A 13,155-nucleotide genomic window follows, 5' to 3' on the forward strand; every position below is an offset into this window, starting at 1 on the left:
GGGTATAGAGGTTGCCACTCCCAGGGCTCCTCAGCCTATCTACCTGTAGGTAGCAGTTGGTCAGTAGTTGTTGCTGGTGGTGGTGCAGAAGGTGGGCTCCTTCTCCACAATGATTTCTCCTTTCAACAATGGCTCTGGGAGCTGGGCTGAAAGCAAATCTAGTAGTTTAGGGGGGCAATGCTATTTCCAAAGCTCTTGGGCTCAAGGTCTTGACCCCATCAGTGTCTTAGAAGAGATAGTAGTTGAGGTAATGGTGCTGGTTTGACTTGATGGTACATACTGCCTCATGTAACTCTCTTGGGGTATCTTTTTTTTGTTGTTTTGTTGTTTTGTTTTTGTTTTTGGTTGGGCAATGGGGTTAAAGTGACTTGCCCAGGGTCACATAGCTAATAAGTGTTATTTGTCTGAGGCCAGATTTGAACTCAGGTCCTCCTGAATCCAGGGCTGGTGCTCTATCCACTGGGCCACCAAGCTGCCCCTCTCTTAGGGTGTCTTGCTGCTTCAGCCAGGTCAGCTTTGGGACAGTTGGTTGACAGTTGGTGGGAATAACCGAGAAGGACAAAAATAGTAGTGAAATGCCTAAATGAAGCCAACAATCTTACAGAAAACAAATTTATGACCTGCTGGTTCACTCTAGCAGGTCTAGATTACAAACTTTTTAAGGATAAAGATCATATTTTGTGCTAGGACAGATTCTGAGTTCTTCAGTTTGTCAGTCAATAAATAAGTATTGGGTGCCCACAGTTACATAGTCTCATAACAGGCACTACGGGTACATAATAAAGAATGAATCCATGTTTGCCCTCAAGGGATTTATAGTCTTAAAAATAGATGCAAACAAATGCATTTGAAATATGAAACTACAGTAAATACTAATGTGCATTGAATGGAAGGGTTGGGTTGGAGAATGACTAATACTCAGCAGGTGAAACTTCCTGAAGCAATAACCTCAAACTACAATGTAAATGATGATGTAGGGGTCATATTTAGTCCTTGAGCAAGGATCTATTGTATTTACTTCCCGTAGAATGTTAGTTGAAAAGGATCTTAAGGATAATCCAGACCAACCAGTTTAGAGAATGAGGAAACTGAAGTCTTTAGTCTGCTTAATTTTCAGATCAAGATTACGAGGTAATGAAACCACTGGCTCATCAGATTTGCCGTTTAGATGCATATCTTGACATTCAAGGTGATGACGCTAATAGCTCTATGGAGTCACAGGAGCTCTGGAACACATGGCTTCATGCTTAGAATCAATGGTTGTTCACATATTCTGTAGACCAATAATAAAGAATGCTCGCTTCACTCACCTGCCACTTCTAGCTGTGGCAAAAAAAAAAAAATACATACATACATAAACACACACACACACACACACACACACACACATTTATGTATTTTTTCCCTTGTATGGCTAACCTGGAAAACCAGCAGACAAATTAGCATTTGACAAATACTTTCTTAGGAGAAGAGATAAGGATAACAGAGATAATATGTGTAAAAAATACTGAAATAATTTTGTATGGCCTTGGAGTTTTATCTAGTAGAAGACTGAAGGTAATATACCTAATAAACCTGTCGATTACTAACCCAACTAGAGAATACCATGCAGAGACTAAACTCCTTCCTGAGTACTTTCTTCTCTCTTCTACCTTCTTGATGCCATGGGATATCATGGATGGGAAATAGGAAGAAAGCCAGGATGGTTGGATCACAGATTGCACAGAGGGTTGTAATGTGTGAGGAAACTAGAAAGGCAGAAAGAGACCAGGTTGTGGAGAGCTTTAAATGCTGAACAAGAGTTTATATTTGATCCTTGAGGTTATAGGAGCCACTCGACCTTGTTGAATAGGAGAATGATGTGGTCAAACCTGTGTAAGGAAATCATTTTGGCAGCTGAGTGATAAATTAAAATGGGAAGAAGTTTGACAAAGTAAAATCAATTAGAAGACTACTAAAATAAACTAAGCAAGAGGTGATAAGGAACTGAACTCAGATGATGGTACTGTAAGGGGAGAGAAGAGACCAGATGCAAGAGATGTTGTGTAGGTAGAAATGACATGTTTTGGCAAATGATTGAATATGTTGGATGAGGAAGAGTCAGGAGTTGAAGATGATGTGCATGTTACAAATCTGGCTGACTTTAAGGCTTGTAATGCCCTCAACAGAAATAGGGAAGTTCAGAATGGGAGTGGGTTTGGGATGGAGGAGAGGGAGATAATGATTTCTATTTCAGACATAGTGAGTTTAAGATGCCTACAGACATGTAGTTTGAAATGTATAATAGACAGCTGGTAATGTAGTACTGGATTTCAGGAGATAAACAAGGACCGGGAATATAGATCTAGGAGTCATCTGCATAGAAATGATCATTGAACCCATGGGAGCTAATGAGATTTCCCAGAGGTAGTAGCTAGAAGAGGAGAGGAAGGGAAGGGAAGGAGAGAAGAGAGGATGGCTGGGAAACAGAAGGAGAGGATAGGGGAAGAGAAGGGAAGAATGAAAAAGAGAGGAGAGGAAAAGAGAAGAGATGAGAGAACCTTAGAGTGCAGCCACAGTTAGGGAATGTGACATGGATGATGAATGAAAACTTGTAGGGTCCAGGGACCCCAGAAACTTCAGATAAATTTGCTTGAGAATGGACAGCAACTTCTCTCAGCATAACTGCACCCTGATTAGAATGGACTGTCCTTTGTTTCCTACCTTCTCCCTTCCTTCTACCCTACTTTTCACTAAATTGAAGTTGCCAGCAAATCAGAATTCTTGGTCACATCTCTGTTAATAGCAAAACACATTGCCCTCTATAGTTGATAGCAATAGGACATGCCAGAACAAATCATCTCATTAAAGCATTACTTCAAAATTCCAGAAGATCTGTGATATCATTGGTGTAGCTAATGGCCCTCTCCACATCTCAGTAGACAGTCTTTATGAATTACTGTGGCCAAAATAATTCCATCACCTGATGGCCAACCTTCTAGTAATAGCACCCTCTGGGATTAATTAGGTTGGTGCTCAGATAACAGACATCATTGGGTCTGTATTGAAAGACTTTATAGCTTGGTGAAAGCTTCCAGAGATTGTAATCCACTGTCTTAGCTTTTATGAACCAAGAGTCATTCCATGCCAGAGAAAGGTATCAAAATATAACTCCAGAGGAGGTTTTCATTGAAGTGATGATACTACTAACTAGCCTTATGTTTAGCCTTTTCAGTTTTTCCAAAGCACATTCTCATCTAGATATCATTTGAGCCCCAACACAATCAGCAAGAATTCATTAAGCATCTATTGTGTGCCATGAACTGTGCTAGGTGCTGGAGACACAAAACTGTGTCTGTTTCACTAAAGTGAAATGGTCCCTACCCTCAAGGAGCTTATATTCTATCTATTAGTAATGTATATATTCTCTTTGGATGGACTAATATCTTGGTTGAGTTCCGAAGGACATGGCTCTATGCAAAAAGTTTCTAGTGTCTAAGAAATTTTTTCTCATAAAATCAAATGAATCCTTGATATCATCAATTTGGGATTTCCCTGTAAGTTTAAATCAGAGCCCATCTTTGCCTGCCCACCCTGTGCCACTCTTGTATACATCCTCCCCTAAATTCACTGTAGGCTTTCCTCAATTTTATCTGATATTGTGAGTATACCAGTGGAACACTCTGCTATTTACCTGCCATCTCTGATGAGTACAAGCCCATCCTGTCTTCCTATCATACATTTCTTCGATGACATATTTTACTACTGCCCTTCTTTAAAACTACTCATGGAACAATGCAATACACTGGTGACAAAGACAAACACATAAAGCTCAGGTCACAGGTCTTTTCCACTAAACTGATATAACTTAAATGTCATCATCACAGACCCAGGGTAGGATAAACCTAGGGAAGGTTGCAAGCATTCAAGAACCTAATACAGCAAGACTCTTGGATCCACTGACAGATGATAATCAAATGCATTTGAGTAACTTGAATAAAGGCTCCACCTATGAGCGCCTGGTGAAATTTTGAATAATTAAAATTATTTTGGTTCATGGGCCTCATTTACAAGGCTATACAATCAGTGGAAAAATAGCAATCCCTCTGCTTACTGGCCATCCAGTTCTTTTGCACATAGATAAATATAATTATAGAACTATAATAATGTGTATCATGAATCTTGTGTCAAACTGTAGGCCATACTGATCAGTATTATACCCTCCTACTCATTGTTGGGATTAAATATTTGTGCTGTGAGCAGGTAACTGGTTCATATATTTGTGGAATACTGAGTAAGAGGTGATCCTCTGTCTTCCATTTCCCATGTCAGAGATGTCAAACTGACTTAGATTTTTAAAATGTCAAATAGTTCTTTTAATTCTTTCTTTGAGAAGGGGGGGGCAGGGAAGGGAAGAGACGTTTTGGCAGAGAGTTATTTTAATAGCCATTGAAAAGTTCAAAGCAATTAAGAAATATGCTCTACACCCCACACCTCTCAAGGGAAATGGAGAAGAATATGTCATTTCCCTCTTTCATTGGTCTCTGGCTTGGGATAACTTCCTACATGGTAGATAGGGCTGAAACTGTAAGTTCCTAGAGTCCTTCAGTACTCTTTGAATACCCCAGGATAAATATGTTCATGAGATCATTCTTTTTTACTTCATTTGGTCCAAAAATATTTATTAAGTGCTCACTGTATGCCAGGCACTGTGGTAAGCATGAGGACACAAAGGGAAGAGGAATATTTCTCACCTCTGAACATCAATTAATGTAAGTAACAAAATGCTCTACAACCTGATACCTTTATCAGATGAGAATGCCTCTATGATTACCTTCCAGGATCAAATGTGCAAGCTAGCTGTGAACAATTCCAAGACCTCTATTGAATCAACTACTCAATCAAATGTGTAAACTAGGTTCAAGCAGTGAGGTGCTTCAAGAACCACTGGATAAGATCAGATGATGAAATGTTTTGGGACTGGTTGAAGGAATTAGACACACTTCTTTGCCTATGTATATCAGAGAAGGATATTCTAGCAAGTGTTTCAAGATGTAAGTTTTGGGAGTGCTTTGAGGAGCCAATCCTTTCCCCTATAACAGAAAGCAGCAAGAAAGATGGGGAATGATCCTAGAGGGAATGTCATGCTCATCCTATACCTCCTCTTGCCCCATCCATTGACTATATTATCAGAGAAACTGAGATGACTACTAGACACACCAACAAAAGACAACTTCAGAGGAGCTTTTCTGGGTGGAGAGATTAGCAGCACCAGGACTCTACAAGGTTCCCCAGCAAAAAAGCTTCACAGTCCTCCAGACAACTTAATGAGGACTCTGGAAGGGAAGAAAAGGACCTCCATCCATCCCAGAATCCTTTTGCCACATTGCTTTCTAAGCTTGAGCCCATTTTCCCTTGGACTCTTTATGTACTTGTGGAAAAGTATGTCCTAAAGTTTCAGTAGGATGATTTGGTACCAACTGTTCTTACTATACCATCAATAAATATTCCTTTTTGAGAGCTAATTAACTATGGATGGCTAATGATGGTGGCACTCTGGTGGGAATGCATGAGTGGCAGTACTTATATTTTTTTAAATTTTTAATTAATTTATTTTGGATTATCAACAGTCACTTCCATAAGCTTTTGAATTTTACATTTTTCTCCCCCTCCCTCCCCACCTCCTTCCCCAAGACAGCATGCTATCTGATATTGGCTATACATATATATTCCTATTAAACATATTTTTACATTAGTGATGTTGTAGGTAAGAATTAGAACCAATAGGAGGAACCACCAGAAAGAGGAAACAAAACACAACAGAAGAAAAAAAAATAGCAAATAGTATGCTTGGATCTGCATTGACACTCCATAGTTCTTTCTTTGGATGTGGATAGCATTTTCCATCATAAGGCCTTTGGAGACGTCTTAGATCCTTGTATTGCTGAAAAGGGTTAAGTCTATCAATATTAGTCATCGCAGAACATGGCTGTTATTGTGTACAACGTTCTCCTAGTTCTGCTCATTTCACTCAGCTTCAGATACATTTGTTTAATCCTTTGGAGTTACCCCTAGAAACTGGAGGACAGCAATATTCAGCCACCCTCTGGGAACAAAATCTCCAGCTGCTACTTAAGAGTTTGTAGAGTGAGCCAAAGAGAGTGTTTCACAAAGAAAAGCAAAAATCATCCCTGATCTGAAGCTTACATTCTAATGGCAGAGGTAACATGCAAATAACCAGGAATATATAAAATATTAACAGAGTAAATAGAAGGTAATTTCAGAGGAAAATGTACTAGTTGCAGGGGAAATTGGGAAAGATTTCATGCAGGAGGTGAAATCTGAACTGAGTCTTGAAGGAAGCCAGGGAACTAAGAAGCATCGGTGAGGAGAGCAATCAGTCCAGGTATGGAGGACAGTCAGTACAGAGATGTGGAACCAGGTGGTAGGTTGAGTGTCATGTGCTAGGAATCTCAAGTAGGGCCAGAGTAGCTGTATCATAAAGTGTGGATAGGGGAGTAAAGGCTAGAAATATAGGAAAGGGCCAGGAGAAAAAGAGCCTTAAATGACAAATAGAGGACTTTATATTTGATCTTGGAGGTGATAGAGAACCACTGGAGTGTATTGAGTAGGAGAGTGACATCGATAGACCTGTGCTTTAGGAAAATCATTTTCATAGCTGAATGGAGAATGGATTGGAGTGGGAAGAGGCTTGAGGCAGGGAGAGCAATTAAAAGGCTATTGAAATAGCCCAGGGAAAGGTGATGAGGGCCCGAATGCGAATGAAAGCTGTAGGAGGGGAAAGAAGGGGATGTATATGAAAGATGTCATAACTTTAAAAATGACAAGATTTGGTAGTGGATTGACTATGTGGATGGAGTGAGAGTGAGGAACCAGGATGAAAAAGAAGGTCGAAACCTGGGTGACTGGGAGGATATTGGTGCCTTCAAGTAACAGAGAAGGAATAGCAGAAATTAGTATAGTGAACAGTACTCCCCTACTCCATGGCAAACAAACAAACAAATAAAAAAAACTCTTCGTAAGAGATCTAGGAAATGTTACAGACCAAATCTTGAAGAGAAAATCCAGAAAAAGTCATTATGAGCCTCTCCCCCTCCTACCTTCCCTATTACTGCAGAGGACAAAACCATCTTCCCAGTCTCTTAGGCTTACATCCTAGGATTTATCCTCAATCTGTCAATATCTCTCACCTCCAATATATAATATGTTGCCAAAGCCTGGCATTTTCATCTTTGCAATATCTCTCAAATATGCCATCTTCTCTCCTCTGACACTTTGGTTCAGGACCTTATCACCTGGATTATCACAATGATCTAATGATGGGTCTACCTGCCTCAAATCTCTTTCCATTCCAATTCATCCTCCATTCACCACCAAAGTGATTTTCCTAAAGTTCATATCTGACAATATTTTTCCCCTACTCAATAAACCTCCAGGATCAAATACAAAATGCTTTGTTTGACACTCAAAACCCTTCCTCCTTTCTAGTATTCTTATACTTTCAACCCAGGCTTTCCTGGCTTTCCAGGAACAAGACACTCCATCTCTTGGCTCTGGGCTGTCCTTCACCTCTGGAATACTCTCCCTCCTCAATTCTGCCTACTGGCTTCCCTGGCTTTCTTTTAAGTCCCAGATAAAATCCCATCTTTTACAGGAAGCCTTTCCCAACCTTTCTTAATTCCAATGCCTTCTCTCTGTTGATTATTTCTAATTTATCCTGCATATAGCTTGCTTTGTATATATTTGTTTGCATATTGTCTCCTTCGTTAGATTGTAAGCTCCTTGAGGGTAGGAGCTGTCTTTTGACTCTTTTTATATCCCGATTGCTAAGGACAGTGCCTGGTACAAAGTAGGTACTCAATACATGTTTATTGAGTATTATTGATTGATTTGTCCAACAGAAGCAGGCATAGGGAGACAGGCATAGAGATCTGTGGGTTACGGGACAGGGCTATGCTAGAAGCGTACTGATGTAGCACCCAGGGAGAAGCTATGCACCAGGACGAGAGGAAGCCTCATCACATGACCCATACTAGGGCACTGAAGTGGGGATAGGTGTCAATTGGCAGGTTTATCACCCACTACTCAGTTCTGACTCACAGATCCAAGCAGACTGAGAAATGGATCTGTGCCAGGAGGTGGCAATCTGTGTAGGGAGGTCCTGGGTGGTAAACTGGAAAGGAACAGCAGTTTGACTCAGAAGTATGGCTCACACTCCAGGAGCAAAGAAGGGTATCAGTTCCAGGATATAATTCAGCCTACAAATAACTAGGGCAGGAATCCCAGACCAAAGGAGAGCCTGTAATTCTGTCATATCACTCTGAACCAACAGAGCTTTCTAGCTGGCTGATACAGGCTGAGTACAGCATCATTCTATTGTTCACCCCCAAACCCAGGTGAGGATCTTACAGAGCTGATATTGGGGCAGCAATCAGGCTGCCCTGGGTCAGACCACTTTGGGATCACTGAAAGGTCTTTAGCATGTCCCTGAGATCTTCTAATAACACAATAGTCAATAACCCAAAAAAAGCAGCAATTGGACAATCCCAGACCTTACCTCCAGAAATGTAGCAAAGCCCAGCCGTAACATCATCTGAAAGTCAGGAAGTAGGCTAGAAGAATGAGCAAAAAGAGAAGAAAAATCCCACCATGAAGAGCTATTATGGTATTGGGAAAGCTCAAGACACCACCTCAGGAGAGATTGACTCCAAAACATCCTCAAAGAAAGCCTCAGAGAAAAACACAACTTAGACTCAAACTCAGCTAGAATGTCTGGAAGAAGTAAAGCAAGAGTTTAAAGAAGAGGGAAGGGGAAAAGAATAAGCATTTGTATAGTGCCTACTAGGTGTCAGACACTGTGCTACGTGCTTTACAAATACTATCTCATTTGATCCTCAAAACAACCTTATGCTTGAGTTAAAAATTAGAAAAGAAATGACAGTTGTGGAAAAAAGAATTGGAAAAGGGAATTAACAACTTGTCACAAGGGGTACAAAACTTTGCCTAAGCAACAAACTCCCTGAAAAGTAGAATGGATCAAATAGAAGTCAATGACTCCATGAGACAATAAAAAGTGTTAAAAAAAAAAACAAAGTCAAACTACTGGGGAAAAAAATAGAAGAAAATATACATTAGCTCGTCACAAAAAGCAACTGACTTGGAAAATAGATCAAGGAGAAAAAAAATTTTAAATCATTGAACTATCTGATGTCACAACCAAAAAAAAAAAAAGTTAGACATCCTATTAAGAAAACTGCCTAGATCTCTTAGAACCAAAAGGCAAAGTAGAATTAGTTACAAGTCCTATAAGTCGCCTCCTGAAAGAAACCCCTAAATGAAAATTTTCAAGAACATTATAGCCCAAATCCAGAATTTCTGGGTCAAAGAAAAAAATGTTGAAGGTAGTCAGAAAGAAAGAATTCAACTATCAAGCACACATTTGTCAGGATCACATGATTTAGCAACCACCACTATCAAAGAGCAGAGAATTTGTAATACAGTATTTCAGGAAGGATAGGGCATAGATTTATAGGCAAGAATAACTTAGCTAGAAAAACTGAGTATAATTCTACAGAGGAAAAAAGGTGAATTTTTAATGAAATTGAGGGCTTCCAAGTATTCCTGATGAAAATACCAAAGCTGCATAGAAACTTGCAAGTTCAGACATAAGAGTTAAAAGAAACATTAAAAAGTAAGAAACTAAACAAGGACCAACTGCTTATATTCAAATATTGTAAGGTGATAAATTTGTTCCCTCTGAATCCTATCAACATCAGAGGTTATAGAGGGAGTCTAATTAGACAAGGCCTGCAAGAGATTTTGTTGTATATGATTATCTTAAGTGAAGAATGAAAAGAGAGGGGAAAAGGAATACACTGAGAGAAAAGGGAAAGGAAAGTTTAGGGAACTTATCTTACACAATCAGGGTGCACAAGTAGACATCTATATAAACAAGAAGTAAGAAGTGGAGGGGCAGGGTACAGCTGAAATTTCAACCTCACTTTCATTGTGCTCACCAAGGAGTGAAGGAGAGAGAGAGAGAGAGAGAGAGAGAGAGATGCGTACAGAAATATATTTTACTCATCAGAGAAATAGAAGAGAAAGGGGAGAGGGAGTATTTAGAGGAAGGGGAGATTTTTAAAAAATTAGTCCTAGGCCAAATGAACTCAAAGGATATATAAAAATATTTATAGCTCTTTTTGGAGTGACAAAGAATGGGAATCTGAGGGGCTGCCCATAAAATGGGGAATGAATGATATACAAAAGTGATAATGTTCTATTGTGCTGTAAGAAATTATAAATGAGATGGTTTCAGAGAATCTCTGGAAAACTTGTATGAACTGATGCAGAGTGAACAGAATCAGGAGAATAATTTGTACAGTGACAATATGGTAAAGACAAACAACTTTGAAAGAATTAGGAACTCTGATCTGTGTTCAGAATTACTAGAATAGGGAAAGTATGGGGTGGGTGTGATAGTATGCTTACCATTGAGGATTGAGTCCAGATAGGGAATCAGTGGTTAGATAGCTTATCTAGAAGCAGTAATGTATAAAAAGTGGTAAATTAGGTAAGTGATGGAGTCAGGAGACCTGAGCTTGAATCTTCATAAAGCTATACTTGGCATGGGACAAATTCAGTTTTGTCCCCAAGACATTGATTTGGGGTGTGGGACAGCATTTCTTCCCACAGTGACCAGGGTCAACCTTGCTTAAATACATGTTCCTCCACCAGTCCACACCACTGATGGCATGTGGCCTTGCTGCTAGCATGCAGCACAGCCACAATAACCAGGTTCCTATCCTCATGGCGCTGCTCTCCTGAGTGACTAAACCACCACTCCATTTAAAAAGAAAAATTCTAGTTATCTCTTTAAGCCTTGACTCTGACACTTAATCAGTGTGGTGTACTGGGAAAAGTGTGGAGTTTGTGTGGAGAGGACTGGAGTTCAAATGCCAGCCCTGCCACATGTGAAGATAAGTCACTAAGCTCTCTTGGCCTCAAATTTCTATACCTGTAAAATGAGTGTGTGACTAGATGACTTAAAAGGCTTCTTCTAGCTCTCAATCTATGATCCTATGATCCTATGACCCTGTACACATCCTGTCAGGTTCAGTTTCTTCATCTATAAAATGGGGAAAATAAATACTCCTATTGTTCAACTGGAGTTGTTATAAAAGTGCTTTTAAACCTGCAAGTGCTCTGTAAATAAGGGCTCTTATTATCTCCTTCTTCTAGAGCTGATCATATTTCTCACAAGATTTTGCAGAAAACTACGTTACAAAGATGGGTTGGGAGGAGGAAGCTGTAAAATCTCTTTTCACTAGAGATAGTGTGGTGACCTTCACATCGCACATATGATCTAATGAGATAATATTTGTAAAGTACATAGCATGGTGCCTGGCACATATTAGGCATCTGATAAATACTTGTTTCCTCTACTCACCCCTTTGCTCTATGTCTGTAATTCACTCAGCATAGGGTAACCTCCCATGACTCCAGAACCTTTGGCTCCCAATCTTCCACTGGACAAATTCAAGAAGACCAAGTTAAGCTTTGGATATTTTGTTCAACGACCCACTTCGGGTAGGCAGAAGGGGCTCATTCCACATCCCCAAGAAACCCAATGACCACACAGCAAAATTAAACATATAGCATACTTCTTGTGCAGACTTTCAACAAATGATCTTATTCACACTCAGTGACAAGATGTTCCTAGTTTTGTTAGAATGGTACCTTAATTAGAACCTGTAAATTTTAGCTATAAAAGTTTGAAATGTACCTGTAGGACTGAAATACCAAAGGGAAAGTATGCTCATCTTCAGCTCTGTGGGGTTTTAGGGTTTCAGGAGGTTTTACCCCTCCCTCCCTCTCTACCACAAAGCTGAATTACCTTCAGGAGAATTAGTAAATGGGTAATTTGCCAGGCTGATTAGCAAATCCTACAGATTCATCAGACCCATGAGAGGTAATATTAGAGCTATGAAACACAACATGTCTGACTTCTTTTCAAATTGTGGTGGTTCCAGCCTGGCCATGGTACCCTGCTTGTAATTTATTCTTCAGTCAGTTTGGTCCAAAGTGAAGTTGCAATTACCATTACTGCTCCCAGGAAGGGAATTTTATGGGATAAGAAAACAACCATGAATTCTACTGGTGCTGTATGACTTTGTGTCATGGAATACTACAACAGCTAAAGAACTAAAGTTGGAGGTCACCAAAAGGGCAGTGAGAAGGAACACGGTGGGTATGAGAAATCCGTAACCCATTACCTACCAAGAATGGTGGAAGAGAAATAGCATAAAGGATGCTATTAGAGAAATATATAACTAGCAAAGAAAAGAAGGCAGGAGAGCCATGTAGTGAAGGTAGAGATTAACTAATGGGAAGCCCACAGACTCCATTGGTATCCATGCAGTATAAATAGATCAAGAATAAGACTCTTGGCCCCTTAGGTGGATCTTTGAGAAGGCTTTATAAGAAAACATATACCAGAGCTGTGTAGGATGAGTAGGCCTAGATGCATTGTGAGTGGAAGGAGTACTCACATCAGAGAGACAAAGAAATCCTGTAGATGAGAAGCACTGTAGTTAGCTCTGCAGACATTCTCAATAAATAGATATCAGAGCTTTGGTGTATATGTGGTGTCTCCTAAATCTCTGGTTTTAAAAAAAAAAAATCTCCCCTCTTAAATGATATGGGCATTATTTCAACTCTGTTTAAAGGTTGATTATTGCCATTTTCTATATGCATACTTTATATTCCAATAGGTAATATGGCATAACATCACAGAATTTAGAATTAGAAGGGATTATAGAAAATACTTAGGGGCAGGTAGGTGGCACAATGGATAGAGCACCAGCCCTGGAGTCAGGAGGAACTGAGTTCAAATCTGGCCTCAGACACATAACACTTACTAGCAGTGTGACTCTGGGCAAGTCACTTAACCCCAATTGCCTCACCAAAACAAAAATACCTAGTCCAATCTCCCCATTTTAGAGATGAACATTTGAGACCTGGAGAGGTCAAACTTGTCTAGGGTCACAGAGCTAGCAAGTGGTGGTGCTAGGATTCAAATTCAAGGGACCTGACTCCTAGTCCGAACCTACACTGTGTTGCCTCTATTTGAGATGAGTGCTGACACAATGTCAAACT

General features: G+C 39.9%; 1 protein-coding gene across 1 annotated transcript in view; it reads left to right on the forward strand.

Moving 5' to 3' along the window:
* Positions 1 to 13,155, forward strand: part of CACNA1C (calcium voltage-gated channel subunit alpha1 C) — a 752,540-nt gene that overhangs the window by 410,690 nt on the left and 328,695 nt on the right. The window lies entirely within an intron of this gene.

The sequence above is a fragment of the Vombatus ursinus genome, unplaced genomic scaffold (assembly GCF_900497805.2).
Source record: "Vombatus ursinus unplaced genomic scaffold, bare-nosed wombat genome assembly UNPS02012082.1, whole genome shotgun sequence".
NCBI classification, from domain to species: domain Eukaryota; kingdom Metazoa; phylum Chordata; class Mammalia; order Diprotodontia; family Vombatidae; genus Vombatus; species Vombatus ursinus.